At 43.6% G+C, this 18,950-nt stretch overlaps 1 protein-coding gene across 1 annotated transcript in view; it reads right to left on the reverse strand.

The window, feature by feature from the left end:
- LOC149435321 (gastrula zinc finger protein XlCGF66.1-like) overlaps positions 1 to 18,950 on the reverse strand; it is a 47,657-nt gene that overhangs the window by 11,184 nt on the left and 17,523 nt on the right. The gene's annotated exons all lie outside the window — the stretch shown is intronic.

An 18,950-nucleotide genomic window follows, 5' to 3' on the forward strand; every position in this document is an offset into this window, starting at 1 on the left:
CCATTGGTCGGAGAGCGATCGGACTGGTCGGAGAGATTGGTATTGTCTATATTCTCCTCCTTGTGATTGTAATAAAGTTAAACAAAAAAGTAAAAGAAAAAAAAAAATTAAATAAATACAAATAATTAAACAATTTTATGTCGCCATCGCACACCCCTGATATGAAAAGCGCAGTGTAGGGCGACCCCCCCGTATGTAGACATCAGTTGTGCCGCACACGGGAGGGATCATCGCATACGCCACACTGAGATCTGTTTACTCAACGCAACCCCATCCATTATATTTAACCATCTCCCGTCCGGCTGGGAGGGTGGCAGTGCAGGGGGGGGGGGGTGTTTATAAACGGCCTCCCTGCAGGGGGCACAACCAGGGGGCTTGTGTGCGATCCCTGGGAGCGAGCAGCACCGCGATCCGGTGCCCACTGTATCCTCCAGACACAGTGGAACACCGATCGTCGTACGGGACCCTCTGTGTGAGGTCCTGATCATGTGATCACTGATTGGCCAATCAGTGATCACATGCAGAGTAGTAAGCAAGATGTCACTTCTGACATCATTGCTTACTACGTGTGAAATCTGTGAATGATCACAGAGGTCACATGGTACAGGGATATTCACAACAGCCTTGTACCATGTGATAGCCGTCACCAATCACAGCTCACACAGTATTTCTCAATGGCTGCAGGAATGCAGCCAGAGAGAAGGAGAAATGATTGCTTTTACAACCTTTATGGGTGTAAAAGCAATCACTGTAAAAAAAAAAAAATCTTCATCACCCCCCACAAGTAGTACGGTGTTACCATAGTGACACTGTACTGGTAGGGTGACAGTATGTAAAAAAAAATAAAACAAAAAAAAAATAAAAAAAAGTTTAAAAATTATAATTTTTGGTTATAAACTAATTTGAGTTATTTTTGTTTTTACTAAAAAGATAACGGAATAAAATTTGGCCAAGATTTATGAAGAAATATTATTTATTTGCAAACTTTTATAAGAAAAACACTTTTTTTCAAAATTTTTGGACTTTTTCATTTCATTTTCATAGCAAAACAATAAAAATCCCAGCGGTGAATAAATACCACCAAAATAAAGCTTTATCTGTCTTAAAAAAATGCGAAAAAATTCATATGGGTACAGTGTTGCATGACCGCGCAATTGTCATTCAATGTGTGATAGAGCTGAAAGCTGAAAATTGGCCTGGGGGGAAGGGGTAAAAAAAAATTACTATAAAATTGCTTTGTTTGCGCTAAAGTGTAATACATTTTTCCCCTAAAAAACTCTACATTTGATAAATAACTGCGCAAATATCATGCAACATAAAAAATCACAACTGCTTCCATTGTAATCTGCAGGGCCTCGGCTTTCAGAAAATATATACTTTTTGGGGTGTTTACAGCCATTTCTGCTGATTATAACATGGGTCCCAAAACCTTGTAAAAGTGCCCTGGCAGGGGAAGGGTTAAGTCATGTAGGCGGAGCTTATTATCACACCGCCCAGCTGATTTGAATTGATCAGTTACAGAGCTAAAAATAGAATGGTCCTCCTGCTGGTAAAGCTGTGTAACTGCAGTCTACAGCCAGGAAGACACGGATTTATGATGGGCTGGAGACAGAAAACATGGAGAAAACGGGAAAAAAATCTGCGGGGGGCCCAAACTTTTGCAGACGCCATATTTTTGTTTTCTGTTATCTTAAAAGTGTAAATGATGGAAATAAAATCTAACTTTTGTTGACATATTATAAGAATGTCTAATCTGTAATTTGATGCCTTTTGGAGATTTTTCCATCTTTCCTTGGCTTCTTTATGCACATTAATACAAATTTTTAGCTGGGGTGCCCAAACCTTCCATCCCCACTGTATATATATATATATACACACATATTTTTTTTTTATTTAATATTTTAGACTATGTATAAGAAAAAAAATGTTTTGTATATCTAAATTTTTTTTCATATATATATATATATACACACACACTGTATTAGGACTCCCCTCCACATGATGGATAGTCAGGAGCTGTGAATACAGTATATCTGTAGACAGGTATATAGACATTGGGGGGGGGGGAGGGGGTGACCTCTATATACACATTCAGTAGTGGGGTCACTGAATAGAGGAGGGAAGGGGAAGAATTAGAACCCATCAGGTCCCCGTTAGCGAGATTCACCCTCTCTAACAGTCCTGATCACCGATCTCACCGAGATAGAAAGTGATGGAAGATCCACCAGGGCAGGAAGAGAGGAGAAATCTCCCGATGGGGACACGGCTTCCGGCGACAACTGTCCAGGAGGGGGATGGGCTCACTCAGGGGAGGTTTCTTCGCTGTGTCCCCAGAACAGAAAATGAAGGAAAATCTCTCCACGGGGACACAAATGACAATAACAAACTGACCGAGGTTCTACTATTCCCTCCTCCCCCCAAAATCGGGGAACAAGTTTTGGCTTTAGAAATATTTGTTACAATATAGAATATATTATGTATTCCAGTGACTGCAGTATCTATGCGCAGTGTATTCTGGAATTAGGCTCAGACATGGTTTCCCCAGGACCCTTTAGGCCACGCCCTATATTGAGCGCGATGTCTCCATGGCCACACCTATTTTTAGCACATCCGGCACCACGTCTCACCGTATAGTTTATATGAGAAGATCCGTTTTTATGAATGGCGGCGGTAGAGCGGCGGTTTCCCTACATTTGGGAGGTGATCCTGCCGCCTCCTGTATGGTTTTTTTTTTTATTTTTTTTAAATCCCAAGTGTGATTTTGTATTGAAATACGGCGCCGCAGCTGTGATCAGAGCGCAGTGGGATGATCCTATTGACCTCAATGGGCAAGTTTGTGTTGATAAATCCCGATCAAACCTGCGGCGTCTGTACCGCCCCTTCTGGCTGCCATGGTAGGATTTAGGTGGGCTACCAGAGGTGGTAAAAATGCAAATCAAGCTTTTTTTTTTTTTTTTTACCACCTGTGTGAAAGGGCCCTGCCAGTGTTAAATGGTTTGTCTCTGCCCTCTAACCGTCACTTTTGCTGGACAGCTTGGTCTGATAAAGGAACTTGGAAAAAATAACATACTTCCTGGCAGGATCACCAGGGAATGAAACTGTTACGGGGAGACCCAGAAAAACAAGACGTGTTCATACCAGTGTCAGATTGCTTCATAGAAGTCATTTTTATTATTTTGATCAGCGTTAGGTATGGGGATTCAGGGAAGGTGGGGGATGGGGGGGGGGGGGGTAGCTGCTGGAGATGTCACAGGGATTTTTAACATTTCCTTGTTCTGGAATAGAAAGCCAGGCACTGAGAATAGACCCCCAAATCCACCCCCCCCCCCCCCCCCGGAGCAGAGAGCTCCCATATTGTCCATGTATATAGAGAATCCTAATAAAGGGCGACACGTAACACCAGATTATTCCCATAACACTCATGACACATATATGTAAAACACAATCCATCTACATGTGTACAGATTCTGTGTAATATCAATGGCGTGTATAGAGCAAGAATAAAAATGACTGTTTTCCTCTCTCTCCAGGACAAATTGATGAACATCTCGACGTCAGGACACCTTACATGATGGAGGACAAACAAACACCTCCATCAACTCCATCAACCAGTGAGGACCAGGAGACTGTACAAGCCTCACCCATGGAGGAGAACGACATGCCTGTCACTCCATCCACTGAGGACGAGGATACTGTACAAGACACAACTACGGAGGACGAAGAAAAAGTCACTCCATCAACCAGTGAAGACCAGAAGACTGTACAAGCCTCACCCATGGAGGAGAATGACATGCCTGTCACTCCATCCACTGAGGACGAGGATACTGTACAAGACACAACTATGGAGGACGAAGAAAAAGTCACTCCATCAATCCGTGAGGACCAGGAGACTGTACAGGCCTCACCCATGGAGGAGAACGACATGCCTGTCACTCCATCCACTGAGGACGAGGATACTGTACAAGACACAACTACGGAGGACGAAGAAAAAGTCACTCCATCAATCCGTGAGGACCAGGAGACTGTACAGGCCTCACCCATGGAGGAGAACGACATGCCTGTCACTCCATCCACTGAGGACGAGGATACTGTACAAGACACAACTACGGAGGACGAAGAAAAAGTCACTCCATCAATCCGTGAGGACCAGGAGACAGCACTGGCTGCAACTATGGAGGACAAAGTCAGTCCATCCACTGAGGACAGCAAAGCTGAAGACAGTCCATTCACAGAGGACAAGAAATCAGCTGAATGCAGTAGCACATGGAGTATGTCCCTCTCACTCTCATCATGTCACGGGGAAACATCAAGCGATCTGTATTCATTTATTGAATTCCGCAGTGGTATTTATAGAATGAAATGTTCATCCATGATCAGCGCAAACCATGAGATGGCCCCACTAATCCCATCTGGAAGTGCCATCAATGACCAATCACAGGGACTCTCGGCATGCCACAGGGCAATATTAAGAAATCTATCTGCATTCATCAGCAGCACCAACCATGAGATGGCCTCCGGCAGTGCCATCAGGGACCAGTCCTGCATATTCTCCTTAGACAAAATGACCTTCCATAAAATCCTTGGAGAGGGGGCCTTCGGGGTGGTAATGTTGGCCTCCCATCCCGCCATGAACCAGAAACTGGCGGTTAAATTTGTGGAAAAGAGAAAATTACTTGATTCTGGTAATTTGAAGAGTGTTTTCATAGAACGTGATGTGCTGAAAGCAGTCGGGGAGAGTCCGCTTGTTATACATCTGTTTGCATCATTCCAGACAAAGGTAAGTCTTTTCACCTTTCAATTTCTTCATTTCTTTCCTATACTGCACTCCACTACTGATCCAGACCTCCTAAAATTGTTATGCAAATGGTGACTTTTTTGGGAAGTAAAATATACACAAGGCTAAGCAACCCCCTTCCACCTCATATGATAGTCTTCACACCTGACAATTAGTCCCGTAGTCACCAAGTGCTGAATTGTGAGAGGCGGATGGAGTTTCACTTGTGTCCCACACCAGGTTTTCCTGAAGGCTCCAGATGTAGTGGGTGGAAAGCAGTATGGGTAAGAGCAGATCTCTAGAGTGCCTCCTACAATCCTGGAGGATGGTTGGGTAACCTGTACAGAGTAGACGTTTTAGTTAAAGAAACCACATTTTAAGAGGCTGCCATTGCAGACCTACTTTTGAAATTGCTAGTTGCCTGGTAGCTTCTGGTCTCAAAACTTTGAGTCACTAAGAACAAGTCCACAGCCAGCAAGACAGTCAGGCCTACTGATCTACTAGGACTTCCAGGATGGTGAACCAAAGAAATGAATTCATTGGATCGCCAGAACAGCCAGACACAACTAGCACTGCAATAAGGATAGTCCAACAATGGCGGCCTACGTAGTTTCTCTGTCTGGTTTTCCTACATTGTGTGTCTTTGTCTATTCCTCCACAAAATGAAATCCTGCATGTCTATAATGTAACCTCTATCTCTTATTTCCACACAGAATCATCTTGTCTATGTCATGGAGTGTCTGAGCAGAGGGGATCTCTTTAGTATCTTGTTTTCAAGTACATTTTCTGCTGACAGCATAAGGTAAGATCAATAACCGGGTCACTCTGGAGTCGGGGGTGACTGACCACGGAGGACAGGCAGTAGTCAGCCCCTTCACCTGAGCCCTGAACATCTATACCCCTATGTACTATAGGGGGAAGTCATTTCATCTTTAGCTTTCATTGGTTTGGCATGATTTGGGATACTAATTCATATATCTTTTTCTCCATCAGATATTTCATAGCGGAAATGCACTGCGGTCTGCAGTTTCTGCATTCTAAGGAGATCATCCACAGAGACATCAAGCCTGAAAATATCCTCTTGGATGACGCCGGCCACATCAAAATTGCCGACTTCGGCTTGTCAGTCGTCGGTGTCACAGAGACCAAGAGGATTCAAGGAGCAGCTGGAACACTAATCTACATGGCGCCAGAAGTAAGTTACTGTTTGTTATTATGAGATATAGAGAAGAGTTAAAAGAGGGGTTCACTTTTCAAAATGAAGATTTTCTCCACTGGTGCCCTGGTTGCTCCCAATGGGTTTCCAGGCTGGAGCTATATCCTCAACAAAAGGTGGGAATTTCTGAAATGCTTTTTAGGGGACATTGAGACCGGGTGTAGATGGCTGGCTCTGTCCGACCCAATTCACACATACAAATGGGAAAAAAGCTTCAGGAATTGCCTACCTGCTGTACTCCTCCTTCTCTTTAACATGATGAACGCTTGTGAATATTGAGCTATTGGGGTCAGTACACCTTTATCTGCCCATTTAAAAAGGGACTGTTAAAGTGTAGACAAAAACCTTTGTTTTTTTGTTTTGGGGAAGGGTTAGACCTCCTGTCAGCTTTACATAAGTGTCTGCGTCCCCATTGGGGACACATAGGTTCACCCTCTCGGTATTGGTGACCATTGTCACTGAGAAAGAAAGTGAGGGAAGGTCAAATGTTTTAGAGTTTTCCCCAGAACATGAGGAGAAACCTTCAATGGGGGCACCTGTTCTGGGGACAATTCTCCTAGAGAGAAATTTCCCTCAATTTGGGAAATTCCAACCAATTTCCTTTTGTATCTCTGAGAGAACTAAAGCCCCACCTTCAATATTCACAAGCTCCACCTTTGTTTGATATCATTTGCGCACAATTTTAGGACTCCGGGGAGGCTTCATAGGTGACATATACAAGCAAGGAGTCATCTTTGTCCTCTGCCTGGCCTGGCAATAATCTAATCCATCTTTCTCTCTGTTATGTTTCTACAGATCCTTCAGAAGTATCCATACTTTGGCATGGCTGACTATTACTCCCTGGGAATAATAGTCTATGCAATGGTGTGCAGGAGACATCCGTTTCTTAGAGGTGGCGAGACCATCGAGGAAATAGTGAGGATAGTGACCACCATGGAACCGCATTATCCACAATACATGGACAACAACCTCCGTGACATCATACAAAGGGTAAGTACACACATTACTTTTGCATCTTTTAAGGGACAAAATCCTGTCCTGGTTACATATATCTTAACAAGATTTTAGAAAACACGATTTCCTATTCTTACCTACACACATTGATGTGGGTCATAGCAATACATCCCTTAAGGGAAGGATCTGTTGTGAAGAATGTATTAAAAATGATCTTTTTATGAATCTGCAACTGCCATGATTTTTTCCTTATGACAATGGCAGTTCAGGGGAGTTCTATATGTTGTCTGTGTAAGGATTGTAAAGGGGTTTCTATTGTTCAGATATTGTTCATGTTGTTTCAGTGTTTTTAATTATATTTTGTTCTTCTTTACAGTTCCTTTGCAAAAACCAAGAGAATCGGATGAGGCTAGTATGTGAGATCAAACAGCACAGATTCTTAATGGGCGTGGATTGGAAGAAGACAGAGGAAGGAAAATCACCACCACCATTTCCACCCGGACATCAGATGCCTGAGGAACGTCTGGATGAAGGACTGCCAATGGAGGCATTAATTCGATTTCAACTCAAGCTGCCAATAACTCAAGAGGAGCAGCAGAAATTCTACGGCTTCACCTTCGTGAGCGAGCGTCTGCTGCGCCAGTGACCACATCACCACCATTGGAAAACTGGTAACAGCAACGTAGAGCCAAAATCATCAATGGAGAGCCTTGGATCAATAGACTCCAAAGGATCTACAACCATCTAGAGAGAGAGAGGGGAGAGAGAGAGGGGGAGAGAGAGAGGGGGAAGAGAAAGGGGGGAAGAGAGAGGGAGGGAGGAAAAAGAGGGGGGGGGGGGTGAGAGAGAGAGGAGAGAGATGGAAGAGGGAGAGAGGGAAGAGAGGAAGGGGGGAGGGGAAGAGAGAGAGAGAGGGGGAAGAGAGAGAGATTCTTATTCTTCCCCCGCTAGTTGTCACAAAGTAAAAAAAAAAACGTGGCTGTGCAGGGCTCCGCCCACCCGGCTGTGTCACTCATTCACAGTATTCTGTGAATGGGAAAATCTTTGTGGCTGTGGGCTTGAAATTCCCAGTGAACCACCACGGCACTGTGGAGCGTTCTGGTAGTGCACTGTCTCTTCCTGTCAGTGTGTATCACACTGACACACTGGAGCTGGGCAGGACCCACTGGTGGAGGCAGGCAGGATACACTGGAGCTCGGCGGGACCCACTGGCGGAGGTAGGTGGGACACACTGGCGCTCGGTGGGACCCATTGGTGGAGGTAGGCGGGACCCACCGGAGCTTGGCGAGACTCACTGGCGGAGGTAGGTGGGACACACTGGCGCTCGGTGGGACCCATTGGCGGAGGTAGGCCGGACCCACCGGAGCTCGGCGGGACCCACTGGCGAAGGTAGGCGGGACACAATGGCACTCGGTGGGACCCATTGGCGGAGATAGGCGGGACACACTGAAGCTCAGTAGGACCCACTGGTGGAGGTAGGATGGTCATACTGCAGCTCGTTGGGACCCATTGGTGGAGGTAGGCAGGACACACTGGAGCTCGGTGGAACCCATTGGTGGAGGTAGGCGGGACACACTGAAGCTCGGTGGGACCCACTGGTGGAGGTAGGCAGGACACACTGTAGCTCGGTGAGACCCACTGGTGGAGGTAGGCGGGACACACTGCAGCTCGGTGGGACCCATTGGTGGAGGTAGGCGGGACACACTGCAGCTCGGTGGGACCCACTGGTGGAGGTAGGCTGGACTCATTGGAGCTTGGCGGGACCCATTGGTGGAGGTAGGCGGGACACATTGGAGCTCGGTGGGACCCACTGGTGGAGGTATGCAGGACACACTGCAGCTCGGTGGGACCCACTGGTGGAGGTAGGCTGGACTCATTGGAGCTTGGCGGGACCCATTGGTGGAGGTAGGCGGGACACATTGGAGCTCGGTGGGACCCACTGGTGGAGGTAGGCGGGACACACTGCAGCTCGGTGGGACCCACTGGTGGAGGTAGGCTGGACTCATTGGAGCTTGGCGGGATCCATTGGTGGAGGTAGGCGGGACACATTGGAGCTCGGTGGGACCCACTGGTGGAGGTAGGCGGGACACACTGGAGCTCGGTGGGACCCACTGGTGGAGGTATGCAGGACACACTGGAGCTCGGTGGGACCCACTGGTGGAGGTATGTAGTACACACTGGAGCTCGGTGGGACCCATTGGTGGAGTTAGGCGGGACACACTGGAGCTCTGTAGGACCACTGGTGGAGGTAGGCTGGTTATACTGGAGCTCAGTGGGACCCACTGGTGGAGGTAGGCGGGTCACACTGGAGCTCGGTGGGACCCATTGGTGGAGGTAGGCGGGACACATTGGAGCTCGGTGGGACCCACTGGTGGAGGTAGGCGGGACACACTGGAGCTCGGTGGGACCCACTGGTGGAGGTATGCAGGACACACTGGAGCTCGGTGGGACCCACTGGTGGAGGTAGGCGGGACACACTGGAGCTCGGTGGGACCCACTGGTGGAGGTAGGCGGGACACACTGGAGCTTGGTAGGACCACTGGTGAAGGTAGGCTGGTTATACTGGAGCTCGGTGGGACCCACTGGTGGAGGTAGACGGGACACATTGGAGCTCGGTGGGACCCATTGGTGGAGGTAGGCGGGACACACTGCAGCTCGGTGGGACCTACTGGTGGAGGTAGGCGGAACCCAGTGGTGGAGGTAGGTCGGACACACTGGAGCTCGGTGGGACCCATTGGTGGAGGTAGGCGGGACACACTGGAGCTCGGTGGGACCCACTGGTGGAGGTAGGCGGGACATACTGGAGCTCGGTGGGACCCACTGGTGGAGGTAGGCGGGACTCATTGGAGCTCGGCGGGAGACACTGGTGGAGGTAGGCAGGACACACTGGAGCTCGGTGGGACCCACTGGTGGAGGTAGGCGAGATACACTTGAGCTCGATGGGACCCATTGGTGGAGGTAGGTGGGACACACTGGAGCTCGGTGGGACCCAGTGGTGGAGGTAGGCTGGTCATACTGGAGCTAGGTGGGACCGCCTGGTAGAGGTAGGTGGGACACACTGGTGGGGGTGGCATGGCACACTGTTTGAGGTCCTCACGACCCGCTGGTGAAGGTGGGCAGCACCCACTGTTTTCTAATGCCAAATGGCAATTTTACATGGTAGAACCGTGCAGAAACGGTGAGCCAAGCCTTCGGCTCAGTGGATGAGTATGACAGGTGGTACCACGGTCAAACTCTGCACATTGAGTTAATAATGCCGCAGCTGCAAAGTGAAGTGTCCCAGCGGCAGAGTGTGCTCGGCTCTGTCTGACTTTGTCCCTGTAAAATAAATGTCACATCAGATGTTTGTAGATCCTTCAGAGTCTAACAATCCGAGACTCCATGTTGGTGATAATAGAATGTATGTTCTCATCTAGATTGTCTTGGACGGTAAAGAAAGACAAGCATTCTACAGGGAGATGAACTGGTCATCCTGGACCGATGATTCAGGGATCATCCGACCGCCATCTGCCTGAGGGTGTTTTTCACCTTCCTCTGAATCATCTGAAGATTTAGGGGTCTGAAAAGGCCTTACCTATGAGGAGTCAGAGGATAACAATGACTGATTTCTCATAGGTAGATGATGAACTGATCACCCGGGCCTAGAACAATGATTTAGGGACTCTATGACTGCCTTATGGGATCAGGAAGGAATTATTTCCCCTTTGGAACCCATCTGGCCGAGGGGGCTCTTCGCCTTCCTCGAACTCATGCAAAGATTCAAGGGGCTGAAAAGGCCTTACCTCTGAGGATTCAGAGGATAACAATGACTGATCTCCCATATATAAAAAATAAATGATGAACTTGTCACCCTAGGCTGATAATTCAGGGATTATTGGACCGCTTTAGGGGGGCAGGAAGGAATATTGTTCCTTCTGGAACCCATCTAAATGAGGGGTTTTTTCGCCTTCCTCTGAATCATCTGAAGATTTAGGGCCCTAAAACAGACTTACCTCTGAGGAGTCAGAGGATAACAATGACCGATCTCTCATAGATAGATAGATAGATAGATAGATAGATAGATAGATAGATAGATAATAGATAGATAATAGCTAGATAGATAGATAGATAGATAGATAGATAGATAGATAGATAGATAATAGATAGATAGATAGATAGATAGATAGATAATAGATAGATAGATAGATAATAGATAGATAGATAATAGATAGATAGATAGATAGATAATAGATAGATAATAGATAGATAGATAATAGATAGATAGATAGATAGATAGATAGATAGATAGATAGATAGATAGATAGATAGATAATAGATAGATAATAGATAGATAGATAATAGATAGATAGATAGATAGATAGATAGATAGATAATAGATAGATAGATAGATAGATAGATAATAGATAGATAATAGATAGATAATAGATAGATAGATAATAGATAGATAATAGATAGATAGATAATAGATAGATAGATAGATAGATAATAGATAGATAGATAGATAGATAGATAGATAATAGATAGATAGATAGATAATAGATAGATAGATAATAGATAGATAGATAATAGATAGATAGATAGATAGATAATAGATAGATAATAGATAGATAGATAATAGATAGATAGATAGATAGATAGATAGATAGATAGATAATAGATAGATAGATAATAGATAGATAATAGATAGATAATAGATAGATAGATAGATAGATAATAGATAGATAGATAGATAATAGATAGATAATAGATAGATAGATAGATAATAGATAGATAGATAATAGATAGATAATAGATAGATAATAGATAGATAGATAGATAGATAGATAGATAGATAGATAGATAGATAGATAATAGATAGATAATAGATAGATAATAGATAGATAGATAATAGATAGATAATAGATAGATAGATAATAGATAGATAGATAGATAATAGATAGATAATAGATAGATAATAGATAGATAGATAGATAATAGATAGATAATAGATAGATAGATAGATAATAGATAGATAGATAATAGATAGATAATAGATAGATAGATAGATAGATAATAGATAGATAATAGATAGATAGATAATAGATAGATAATAGATAGATAGATAATAGATAGATAGATAATAGATAGATAATAGATAGATAGATAGATAGATAGATAGATAATAGATAGATAATAGATAGATAGATAATAGATAGATAGATAGATAATAGATAGATAGATAGATAGATAATAGATAGATAGATAATAGATAGATAGATAGATAGATAGATAATAGATAGATAAATAGATAGATAATAGATAGATAGATAGATAATAGATAGATAGATAATAGATAGATAGATAATAGATAGATAGATAATAGATAGATAGATAATAGATAGATAATAGATAGATAATAGATAATAGATAGATAGATAATAGATAGATAATAGATAGATAGATAGATAATAGATAGATAATAGATAGATAGATAATAGATAGATAATAGATAGATAGATAGATAATAGATAGATAATAGATAGATAGATAAACTGGTCATCCTAGACCGGTGATTCAGGGATTATCCCACCACTCTAGGGGGTCAGGAATGTTTTTTCCCCTTCTGGAGCTCATCTGAGGGTGTTTTTGCTTTCCTCTGAACAGGCATTACCTCTGAGGAGTCAGAGGATAACAATGACTGATTTCCCATAGATAGATGATGAGCTGGTCACCCTAGACCAATGATTCAGGGATTATACAACCGCCTTAGGGGCTTAGGAATGATTTTTTCCCCTTCTGGAGCCCATCTAACTGAAGGGTTTTTTTGCCTTCCTCCAAATCATCCGAAGATTTAGGGGTCTCAAAAGGCATTACCTCTGAGGAGTCAGAGGATAACAATGATTAATTTTTTCATAGATATATAGGATGATGAACTGGTCATCCTAAACCGATGATTCAGGGATTTTCCAACTGCCTTAGGGGGTCAGGAAGGAATTTTTTCCCCTTTGAAGCCCATCTGACTGAGGGTATTTTTTGCCTTCCTCTGAATCATCCGAAGGTTTAGGGGTTTGAAAAGGTCTTAACTCTGAGGAGTCAGAGGATAAAAGTGATAGACCTCCAATGTTGTCTGAAGGTCTACAATAATTTCCTTGTAAAGGTTTCACTTCCAAAAAATAGTTTATACCTTAATTATCTTTTGTATGGGAAGGATTATTTTCCTTTATAGATTTGTGAATGAATGCAATGATGAATGACAGTAGGGTGGGGAATCTCACCCCATATGTCACCATTATACCACCCTTAGGACATGGGATGGCGATGGGAAAGACACCAAGGCCCTGATTCACTAAGATGTGAGTGTAATAGCAGAGACTGACCATTCAGGCAGACTCCGGTCAATCAATCAGTCGTCTGACCAGCGTCTAGCAAGCTCATTGACGAGCGTCTATTGACTACTTTGCTATCACTGGCACATTTTTAGGTGCAATACCGGATATGTTCGCTAGATGGCGCACAAGCGCGGGCTTTATTTACATTGGCGTTTTCATGATGGCAAAAGAATTCTTAGAATGTTATAAATACACCTGTACACCTGTATTAGAATTTTCTATTTTCTTCTATTTATTTTCTTGCTGTGTCTCCAAAATGATCAGGAAACTAATGCATTTACTAATGAATGTCAAACATTCTGTACTCAAATGTTAAACATTTACACACTTATATCTCAAATAATTTATATACTTCTAATTTCCCAATATAATTATATATCTTCATTCTCTTTAATCACGTAACTATTCTATGGTAAAGACAAGTGCAGCGCTATAAATGCATGTGATCAATAATGAACGCATGTAAAAACCAAAAAGTGCAAAGAATTGCAACAATGATGTAATATTGTAAATGGTGCTAAAATAAGTTCATAGAATCATTCCTGAATAATGGAATGTCCTTCGTGTGAGAGTACCAACTCAGAGAGTGCCTATGAATGGCACGTGTGGTCTCTCCGTGACGGACAGTAGTGCATGAACTTGTGAAAGGTAAACCACCCTTGGGACTGGTCTACACTCACCAGAACAAAAGTATTAATGTGCATGGGTTATACACATCACACATCTGGGGGTGCAGCGGTATGCTGGCAGCTATGGGTTAGTCATCCAGCTCCATCCATCCATCCATCCATCAGGGTGGGTGCCCAAATGGTCCTGGGGAGGAATTAGCTCAGCCACAGGAGCCAGAAAGGTGCTCAATAGTGTAGTACACTGTCACAGGGGTGGATGACCTTTCACGAGTTCATGCACTACTGTTCGTGGTTATATTTATCTTGTGTAATACCATTTTACTAGTCTATATCATGTGACCAGCGCTCGCTCTATCATTTTCAAACAATGGAACTATTCTACATTATAACTCAAACTGTGTCTCCCACAGTGGTTTAGTGGTTAGAGCTCAGAACTTACAGCACTTGGGTCATGGGTTCTAATCCCGGTCATGGCTACATCCTAAAAAATGGAGATCAATTTTCTGGGTTGTGTCAGTGCCAGGAATATTGATCAAACAATTATGATTTTGCCTAATGACTAGAAAGTGGATGAATGTACTCTTCTGCCAATTAGGAAATGTGCCATTTTCATGCCGTGTATATTTCATTGTAACATTTTTCTCTTTTAAATCTGTCTCCTTATACAACTTGACCCCCTCCCCCACCCCGCCATCACCTGTCCCATATGCAAATCTATGGATCACCGCCCCACTCTTTAACTATCTATTTACTGATCAAGTGAATGTGTCTCATTTTCTATCAGCTACAGCTCAGATCTCACATTATTATACAATTGCTGATTGTATCTCACCACTAGTCTGATTGAATTCACAATTCCTGGTCAGTCCCGTTCCCTGACCTCTAATAACCTTTAGGGCCAGTTCACACTACATGTGTTTCAGTTGCTTTTTCAGCATCACAAACGCACAGAAAGAAGGTTATATGGTTGTCAATGTCATAGTTCACATCAGCACTTGCATTTTCAGTGCATTGCAGGTGCTGTAAACAAAGTTGACCACGCTGCATTGTTTCTGCACAGAACTGTACTGGAACACATTGAAACGTCCTTGAATGTACTAAAACGCACATGTCCCTAACTACATTGAATACAAAGAAAATAGAAAAAAATAAGTGGAAGGGATATAAAAATGCAATGTAAACATGTCCAAAACGCATTCAAAATGTACTGGAACACACTAAACATGCATGCCAAAAGGGCATGAAAAAAACCCATCAGGAACACATCTAGACTGTTTCTATAGTGTGAACCAGCCCTTAGGACTTGTTCACACCATTGGTGGTGCAGAAACGCATGCAAGAACACACATTTTCCAGCACAGCAAAGAAATGCAATGCCCTATGTAGATGTGCGCAGGTACCATGATGAAAACGTTGTTGCACCTACACACGTCTATTAAAAACAGCCCCATTCACAGCCACAAATACGCATGGCACCACACTACTGTGCGGTTAGGTGCGACACACTTGGAAAATAACATAAAAATAAGCCAACATGGCTAAAACATATCTTGAAAATATGGGGACTCTGATATCTGGCGACAGTCCGTTCACGAACGAGAAGCAATTCTGCACCCCTAAAACCAACATAGAGGAAAGGGATGGTCAAATTGCTGTGCTGCTTCCAAACCACCTCTGGCATGCCAGGGTCATTAGGCAGGTCCTCGATGCCAGTTCTTGCCTGCGGCCACAAAATATCCACTGGCCACAAGTGAAGGTGAGTGGAGGACGTGAAGGTGGATTTCTACCAGCTTCAACCGCAAGCAGTACCACTCCTGAAAAATGAGAGCAAATAATCATTGACACGTCATCATGACAGTCAATTCTCAGTGCAGGCTATCTAGAGTGTCTTTCCTTTTTAACCATTTCAAGAGTTCAAGGAAACATTCTTGGAGCATCTACTGTGTTTGGAAAGGCCAAAGGCCCCCCCCTCCCCCAGGCACACTAATGCTTATGCAGGCCATAGACGGGGAGAAAAACGGCCGATTTTTCTTTTAAAAAATGAAAAATTGGTTGTTCAAGCGGCCGACGTTGCCAGCAATGGTAAAAAAAAAAATCGGCCGATTTTCATCCCGTCTACAGCCGGCAAAAAGTGTCTCTGCAGAGAGCTCCGCTATTTCTTTGACAGTTCCTTGACATTTACAGCGGTTGCAACAATGTATCTATTTGTATCCATTTAGGATACAGATGTTTTTATTCGGAAACAAATAGATACAATGTTGCAACCGCTGTAAATGTCAAGGAACTGTCAAAGAAATAGCGGAGCTCTCTGCAGGGACACTTTTTGCCATACTGGAATTCCTCTCATTTTTCATCCTCTTCTTCTTCTTCTTCATCATCATCCTCTTCTTCTTTTTCATCATCATCCTCTTCTTCTTCATCCTCTTCTTCTTCATCATCTTCATCCTCTTCTTCTTCATCCTCTTCTTCTTCATCATCTTGATCATCATCATCCTCTTCTTCTTCTTCTTCATCATCATCCTCTTATTCTTCTTCATCATCATCCTCTTCTTCATCATCATCTTCTTCTTCATCATCATCATCATCCTCTTCTTCATCATCATCCTCTTCATCATCATCCTCTTCTTCTTCATCATCATCATCCTCTTCTTCTTCATCATCATCATCATCCTCTTCTTCTTCATCATCATCCTCATCCTCTTCATCATCATCCTCTTCTTCTTCATCTTCTTCTTCTTCATCATCATCATCATCATCCTCTTCTTCTTCATCATCATCATCATCCTCTTCTTCTTCTTCATCATCATCATCATCCTCTTCTTCTTCTTCTTCATCATCATCCTCTTCTTCTTCTTCATCCTCTTCTTCTTCTTCATCATCATCCTCTTCTTCTTCTTCATCATCATCCTCTTCTTCATCCTCTTCTTCATCCTCTTCTTCTTTTTCTTCTTTTTGTCTTCCTCTTGCAGGTCACTGCTCATGTGCAGATTTTTTATCAGTAAAAAATCGGCCAATTTGCCCATCATTGCCGCGAAAATCGGCCGATCGGCAAATTCGGCCGTTTTTTTTTCCAACTTTACCGAAAAAAAAAATCTGCCAAAATACCGAAAAACGGCCGAACAAATAGCCCACTAACGATCCGAAAATCGGCCGATTTTATTTCCGGACGAAAAATCGGCCAATTTTCGACCCATCTATGGCCTGCATAAGATATGGTGTGGCCCTAGGGTCAATGTGTGTTTAGAATACTTCCAAAATGCACATACAAAAACACTCCATCCAAATGCATGTTGCATTTCTATAGCATGTTAAACAGAAGAATGATGCACTTACATAATGTTAACATGCGCAAGTAAAAGTAGACAAAATCCACATCCTTTTATTCTGGCTTCACATACATGCATTGTGGTCTAACACCGCACTCCTGGGCAAATCACATGCAATTTGTGTGCGTTGCAATTAGAGACAAACATTTTGCACACCTCAAATTGCACCGCATCCGGGCCAAAAATGTGCAGGACCCTTTTTCAGGGTATGCACATGTATTGTACTGTCCAAGGCATTGCACACTAACGCATTGCACACTAAAAATGTCAAATACGTTAGTGTGTACAGTGCATGAGTGTAAAATGCTTTAGTGTGTACAGTGCATGAGTGTAAAATGCTTTAGTGCACACTGCAGTGTACAACGCATTGCACACTGTAATACACTGTAATACCGTGTACACCCACACATTGTAGACTGTAATGCACTGTACACTGTCATGCAGGATGGAGCTACGCATTGCACACTGTGATACGCTGTCCACTGTCATGCAGAATCCAGCAACACATTGCACACTGTAATACCATGTACACCAACACATTGTAGAATGTAATGCATTATACGCAGTATACATGTCCAGATATTCAAAGATTAGCCATGAAGGCCTAGCTGGTTACCTATTGGGCGACCGCAGATAGCCGAATAACGCTACACTGCATCCAGGCAGCTCTGGGAGGGTGTCATATGACATCCTGGCAGAACGCGCTCTCCGTGATTGCTGTGTCCTAAGGACACAGCTGATCACGTGATGTGGTAAAGGCCAATCACAGCGGCTTTTTACCATGTGATCAGCCATGTCCAATGACACGCTGATCACCGGGAAATGCATTTGCCGGGTCTTGGCTGCACTTTCATCACGCTATCAGAATGTGTGGAAAGTACTGCCGAGAACCAGCAGTTATCAAAGCAGGGGTCGGCCCCGATGATCAGTGCCCACCAGTGCCACCCAACAGTTACGCCCACCTGTGGCCAGCAGTGCCACCCACCAGTGCTGCCTCATCAACGCACATCAGTGTTGCTAAATTACCAGTTTACCAAATGTTATAATATAAACAGACTTTTATTCATTATGAGCTATTTTGTGGTTTATCGAGCAAAAAGTAAAACACACAGCAGCAAGTCAATACCACCCAAAGAAAGCTCTATTTGTCTGAAAAAACTGATATAAATTTAAGATGGGTACAATGTGGCATGACCGCACAATTGTCATTCAAAGGGTAACAGTGCAGAAAGATGAAAATTGGCCAGGACAGGAAGGGGGTAGGAGTACCCAGTAGGCAAGTGGTTAATATCATTGACCCATCAATACCCAGGAGCTAATGTACAGATAAGTAGCATGTGCACCAAGTGAGATTCTGCTAGGCTCCACCCACAAAATTGCAATTACCTGTCCCTCACATGTTATAAACATGTTTGCAATGGCCACACTTACTGTACATATAAGGATCATCTCCTCAGTTGAGAACTGTGCTCTCGCCATGTCCAAATGCCAATAAGGTTATCAAAATTTTCAACCAACACAAAACCTCCAACCACTTCTCATCCACTTACACTCCCCACAACCACTTCCGGGTGCGCACGCACGTGATGACGGACTTCCAGGATAGCCGTTCATGCTCCATGCGGACACCTGTTTGGTGCTTATTTGTTTGCAATCGCGCATTTTTATGTGCGGCTATGATAG

This window comes from Staurois parvus, unplaced genomic scaffold, assembly GCF_062004578.1.
Source record: "Staurois parvus isolate SC_StPar_1 unplaced genomic scaffold, SC_StPar_1.0 ptg001542l, whole genome shotgun sequence".
In the NCBI taxonomy this organism is placed as follows: domain Eukaryota; kingdom Metazoa; phylum Chordata; class Amphibia; order Anura; family Ranidae; genus Staurois; species Staurois parvus.